This window comes from Arachis ipaensis, chromosome B02 (genome assembly GCF_000816755.2).
Source record: "Arachis ipaensis cultivar K30076 chromosome B02, Araip1.1, whole genome shotgun sequence".
Taxonomy (NCBI): domain Eukaryota; kingdom Viridiplantae; phylum Streptophyta; class Magnoliopsida; order Fabales; family Fabaceae; genus Arachis; species Arachis ipaensis.
In genome coordinates, this window is record NC_029786.2 from 100,230,640 (window position 1) to 100,237,043 (window position 6,404).

Consider the following 6,404-nt stretch of genomic DNA (forward strand, 5'->3'; position numbering starts at 1 on the left):
TATTTATTATTTATTATTAATTTTATAATAAACAAGCATATATATCATATTAAAGTAAAAAGGACTTCAATAACTTTTTATTCAATAATTCTCCACAAATTTATTTTTATGACGAAATACATAAAAAATATGTTTGTTCAAAATACATATGCATGTGAACAAACATAATGAGAAGAGCACTCAAATTAACCTATTATCACTGTAGCAGCAACAACCTCTTGTGGGAGTACAGTGACCAACTTGGAAGTGTTTAATTTCGACACACACTTTCTTGCATTCATTATTGTTACAATTTTGTTCTTTTTTGTCGTCACAAGACATTATTGAAGTCCTATGCACTGTGCCACTTCTTGCGTCTGCAATAATCAACGGTTCAACACAACTGATAGATAAGTATAATACTTAAATATATTTTAGAGTTAATAAGTACGATTTTGGTCGTTAAGGTATATGCCGAAATTTTTTTCGTCTCGAATCTTTTTTTGCATACAAAATTGTTCCTAAGGTTTTAAAATCAAGTTTTAAAATTGTCTTTCTTACTTAAATCTTAAAAATTTAGACCAAATTATCTATAACAAAAAAATTATAAAATAAAAATATAAGAAAAAGAAAGTATTTCTGCTCTTGCAAATGGAGAAGGGAAGAAGAAGAATGGGAAAGGAAAGAAGAAAAAGTTGTTCACGATCCACCTCTGCCTCTGCTTTTGCCACTATCTCGATACGATTTTAGTCCCTACGATAAGGACGATTTTAAAATCAAGTTAAACCTTAAGAACGATTTTGTATACATGCAAAAAAAGGTTGAGGACCAAAAAAATTTTCGACCTATACTTTAAAGACCAAAATTGTATTTAACCATATATTTTATATTCATTAAGTTAAATATATAATCATTTATGTATTTGTATTTAAATGTTTAAACTATTATCATAAATAATTTTATGATATAGTATCACTAAAAATTTAAGACACAATTTTCTACCTGAAGTGAAAAGAAAAGACACAAAAAGAATACACAAAAAAAGCTTTGGAGCAGCATTAGTTGCCATTCTGCCAAAATTACTTTGTGTTCTCTTGCTTTCTTGAAAAAGTATGACTTATCATTCATATTGGTTAGGTTATTTATAGACTCCTGTAAAAATAAACTTACCTAATATGATATTTTAATTATGATGAAAAAATAAATTAAACCTAATATTGAATAAAAGTTAACTGAGTAATTAAATAGAATCTTATCTCATTAATTAAAGCAAAAGATATTATGTTAGTAGTGTTAGAAAAATAAGAGAGAAATAGAAAAAAATTTATGTCTATTCTAGTTATGTAAAATAGTACAATGTATAAAAAGATATTTATAAATAGTAAAAGAATTGAAATAATAAAATTGTTATATCTTATAACAAATATTTACATATATCAAATAGTCTTAATGATAAATGTTAAAAGTGAGCTTAGAGAGGTGTTTCTTCGTGTATCCTCATAAAACTGAGAGAGAGATGAACGACAGAAGAAGGAATTTGGTCATGGTAATTTTATTGAATGACAAAAGAATTTACAAACTACAGCACCTATTTGTACAATGTACAATTGTTTTTGTTCCTACTTCTAAGTTCTAACAAACTCTATCATAAATAACTAATTACAACTGTAATTCTATAATTATAAATTTACTCTCTAACAATATCATGTTTGTTATATTTAGAATTAATTATAAATGTGTAATTAATAACTAATAGCAATTAATAGTAAAATTAGTTATGTGATAATAAATACTAATTAATTTTAATATATTCTAACAAATAAGAATTAGTTTCCGTGACACTATAAATAATCTAAAAAATAGATGACATTGTATTCATAATCTTTTATTCGAAGAATACAATAGAATACAAGGTGATTTTCGTAGAATGGCTCCAAAAATCTTCTTGTGCATTCTTTTTGTAGCTGTGCTATTGGCTTCAGGTAATAAAACTTATTTCAAAGCTTAATCAAATAAATATCCTTTAATTTCAACATGAGAAAATAAATTATTTTTCATAAAGTTATTTGTTTTTATTGTTAAAGAGCCCCTTAATTATTTCTATGTACAAAGAAATTCTAATGACATTGGGTTTAATTAATTTTTACCAATTATTGCAGAAGCAACAAGTGGCACAATAATGGTTGAAGGCGAAAGGAAGGTGTGCGCCAAGAGTAAAGGAAAATGTCCAGATAACAATGCCGCTTGCTTTGAAGACTGTGTAGAAAGGAATTACGTCGATGGCCATTGTGAGGGCTTCAATTGTTGCTGTTTCAGTCATGACTAGAGATTAGTGTTTAAGATTTTTATTATTATAATAATATCCCTATTAATAATAAGGTGAGTTTTATGGTGTCTTTTATTATGGTGCCTAAATTGTTTAACTTACTTTTAAAGGTAAAAAATAAAATATTTAAAATAAAAAGTAAAATATTTAAAATTTATTAAATATTATCTATTTACCTTTTTTAATAAGTTAAGTACAATCTCAAAAGCACCATAGTATTCACCAAATAATAAACCCAGCTTTTGTGTTTTCCTTGTTATTACTAATAAGTGGAAAATTAATGAAATAAAACTTTTTGAAGTTTTAAATTAATGATATATTGTTATTACAAATTTTAATTTTTAAATGTGATGAGATGCTATCATTTAGTAAAATCAAATAATTATTACTTTAATATTCAAAAAATATTCTTTAATTTTTCATTAGTAAAATCTAATGTGTCATAAAAAGTGATGCATCTAATACGCAAAAAATTATTGTGCTTGTTTTAAACGCACCCTAAAATCACTAATAAAAAAGTGAACTAATTATTTTAGATAAAATTGAATTTAAAAAATGAAAATTTATTTTGGATTAGAAGAGTAATAAAAATTTAATTTTGTAGTAACTTTTTATTTCATTAATTATCCACTTGTTTATTTTTATCACGGAATACATAAAAACAAAACATGTGTTTGTTCAAAATACATATGAACAAACAAACATGATGAAAAGTGCACTTAAGTTAACCTATTGTTACTATAGCAGCAACACCCTCTTTTAGGATTACACTGACCAGCTTGAAAATGTTTAGTTACGGTACAGAAATTGCTGCAATCTTGAATATCACAGTGTTTTGTATTCTCATCGCAATCCATTATTGCAGTCCTATCCGTTGTGTCACTTTTTGCACCTGCAATATTAATATAGTATTTAAATATATTTTATATTCATTTAGTTAAGTATAATCATTTATGTATACATATTTTTATTATTTTTAACGAAAAATTTTGAAATAAACCCACTCGTTATTATATAAAATGAAATTTGAACAAAAAAAGCTTTAAAACAAATTTTGCTACCTGAAGTAAAAAGCGCAGCCACGAGAAGAATGCACAAAAGAAACTTTGGAGCAGCATTAGTAGTAGTCATTCTACCAAAATCACTTTGTGTTCTCTTGCTTCTTTGAAAGAATATGAATAGTGAACCCTATTAGTCAGTTTATTTATAGACTCCTACAAAATATATTAGGCTGTTGAAAGAATGGATGAGTGTAGTGGCTAATCATTTGTTACATTACAAGTTATTAAAATGTATGCAATAATTTAAATAATGAACCCCAAAATCATATAAAAAATGTATTTTTACAAAAATAAAAATAATTTTATATTTAAATATCTCATATAAAATTTTTTTTATTTATCAATTATATTTGAATAAAATAAAATAAAAATATTTTTTTGTTTATTTATTATGTGAAAAATATCTTTTTTTAAGAAAAAGATCTTTTAAAAAAGATATAAATTGTAACTTCTCAAAAAAGATATTTTTTATTTTTTTAGTACTTTTACTTTTACTTTTACTATTAAAAATTTGTTAAACACACTAAAAAATAGAAAAAGATATTTTTTCATTGAAAAATATATTTTTTATCGATTTAATGGCGTCCAAACAAACACTAAGAATAAGATGATTTTTTAAAAAACAATTACGTTTGGTAAAATAATTTTTAAAATTAAAAATACTATAAAAGACATAAATTTAAGCATTAAATTTGAGAATTAGTTAATATATGAGATTATATTAAACTTTTAAATTCTGAAAAGGACAAACCAACTTTAAAAAACTTCACTTTAGTTACTTTCAAAAGTACCCTAATCTTTTAAAATTAAAGTTGCAAGCACAAACACATAATCTTTATAATTTACCAAACACAAAATGAGGAGCTTATACTTCTAAAAAGTACAAGCATATTTTCAAAAAACTTTACCAAACTAAGCTAAAGTTATATTAGACTTTTTAATTTTGATAAGTAGTATAAATCAATTTTATAAAGCTCTTCCCTTAATTGCTTTCAAAAGCACCACCTCTAATTTTTAAAAAATGCCAACAAAAGTATATGATTTTTTTTTTTACTAAATACAAAACGAGGTATTTATACTTTTAAAAAAGATAAACATTTTTTTAAAAATTTTTACCAAATCAAACTTATATCTAATATGATATTTTAATTATGATTCAAATAACAACTTGGGTCTTGATATGGTAAATATTTAGTTACAAATAAATGCAGCTATCTCACATTATTGGCCGTTTACCTACACAATGATAAAAAAGGGTTAATAAATGGTCCTTATCTTTGCAATTTTTTAAATACTTTTTCTTTTGATTTAAATATTTAGTTTCATTCCTTTTAATTAAAATAGATTACTTCTAGAAACTGCTTAATAATTCAATTGATGATTTGAGCATATATATATGAATATTTTGTTGACCAAATGAATACAATAATTTTGTGGCATCAAATTATCTATTAAACAATCAAATCAATTGATAAAAAATATATACATGGATGTATATAGTGAACCCTTGAATTAAATAATTTTATAAATATCTAATTTAATTTTAATTTTATATTCTCTATCTTTTGAATTAATTATATTTTTAATTATGTACTATTATTAATAGAAATATAAACTTTACTAAAAATTTATTAATTTACTTTATCTATTTCAATATTAATGTTATGATTAAAGTTATCTTATTTGATACTAGTATTGAAATTTACTAATATTATGGATTGTTATTCTTATTATATCAAATTAAGATACTAGTGTAATAGTACTAACTAATTTTATATCTATCTTTGTATTAGTTGTCTATTTTATATTTTTTTATTTACATAGGACCGATTTTACCAGTTCAACCAGTGATTTATCGGTTGAACCAATAAATCAGTGAACCAGTAGTCTGAGCGGTTTGATCACCGGTTCGGTTCTTACAACTATGATTAGGTATGAAACTCACTTCTCAGTTTCAGTTTCTTTCTCCCCAATTTCGAAATTCAATTTGAATGCATGTTGAATTTTGTATGATTTTAGTGTTTAGATTCGAATTAGCTTGTGCGTTTTGTCGGGTTAGCACGTTTGAGTTATGGGCAAGGTAAGCATCCTCAACTCCTTCGTATATATGTTGAATTAGTGAGCTCTGTTTTGATTATAGTGGTAATTATGATAATAGATTGAAAATTATTATTGGTGGAGTCAAGTTTGAGAATGTGGAGCTTGGGTTGAGCTTTGGAGGCTATAGGGTTGTTGGGTGAGATTTCGGAGTCTTGGAAGCTTGGAAAATGTTATATTATGAGGTGTTTTGGACTTTAACAAGAAATCAGCCAAGGTATAATTTTGGTTTCTCGTATTTAATATATAATGTCTTGTGAAAACTTAGGTTAGATGACCATAGGGTAAGCTTGGATTGAAGTCGGTGGTTGTTGATTAGTGAACATATGAGTACTTGTCTTTAGTGTTGTTGAGTTGAGTGGTTGGATTGTATATCGAATGCTTGATGATAATATTTGATAGAAGTAATGATTATTTGTGGTGGGTTGAGAATGCTTATGTATTGATGACATTGATGGTGATATGTAATAACATTGATGTTGATGATTGTATTAAATATGAATGCAAAATGTTGTGAATGAAACTATTCAAAATTGAGATATGATTGGATATGGAAGAGTACGGGGGTGTGTGGTTGTGATATAGTATGTTTTAGTGCAGGATATGGCTGTGTGAATATGGTTAATGAGTTATGTTTTGTGAAAATAGAGGATTGGAAGATTTTGTAAAAATATGATTTTTGGCCGAACTTCAACGAGCCATAACTCAGCTTCCGAATCCTCAAATTATTTCAAACTTATTTCATATGAAAATTGGGTCCGTGAAATTTATGCCGTTTGAAGAACGGATGAAAAATATTTTAAAACGAAAAAATTATATGCATCGAAAGTTCAAAGTACAAAACTAAAATTCTGCAGCATTCAATATTTTTGCCACTCTGCATATCTTGCGTACGCGACCACCTGCACGTGACGCGACCAACCTTTCATGTTTAAGAAACT

At 25.6% G+C, this 6,404-nt stretch overlaps 3 long non-coding RNA genes across 4 annotated transcripts in view; 1 reads left to right on the top strand and 2 right to left on the bottom strand.

The window, feature by feature from the left end:
- The window catches only part of LOC110269050, a 20,551-nt gene extending 19,435 nt beyond the window's left edge, over nucleotides 1-1,116 (bottom strand). The window contains exons 1-2 of one of the 2 annotated variants that reach the window (XR_002358011.1): nucleotides 982-1,116; nucleotides 66-356 (exon numbers count right to left, since the gene is read on the bottom strand). This is a non-coding gene — a long non-coding RNA (uncharacterized LOC110269050). Of the gene's footprint in view, nucleotides 1-65; nucleotides 357-981 lie in introns of those variants that run through there. The other variant, XR_002358012.1, reaches the window with a different exon arrangement.
- On the top strand, nucleotides 1,829-2,380 carry LOC110268106. The gene is made up of 2 exons (XR_002356169.1): nucleotides 1,829-1,961; nucleotides 2,139-2,380. It is a non-coding gene; the product is annotated as an uncharacterized LOC110268106 (long non-coding RNA).
- LOC107628544 lies at nucleotides 2,967-3,502 on the bottom strand. Its single transcript, XR_001617830.2, has 2 exons — nucleotides 3,367-3,502; nucleotides 2,967-3,197 (listed from the first exon to the last, which is right to left on the bottom strand). It is a non-coding gene; the product is annotated as an uncharacterized LOC107628544 (long non-coding RNA).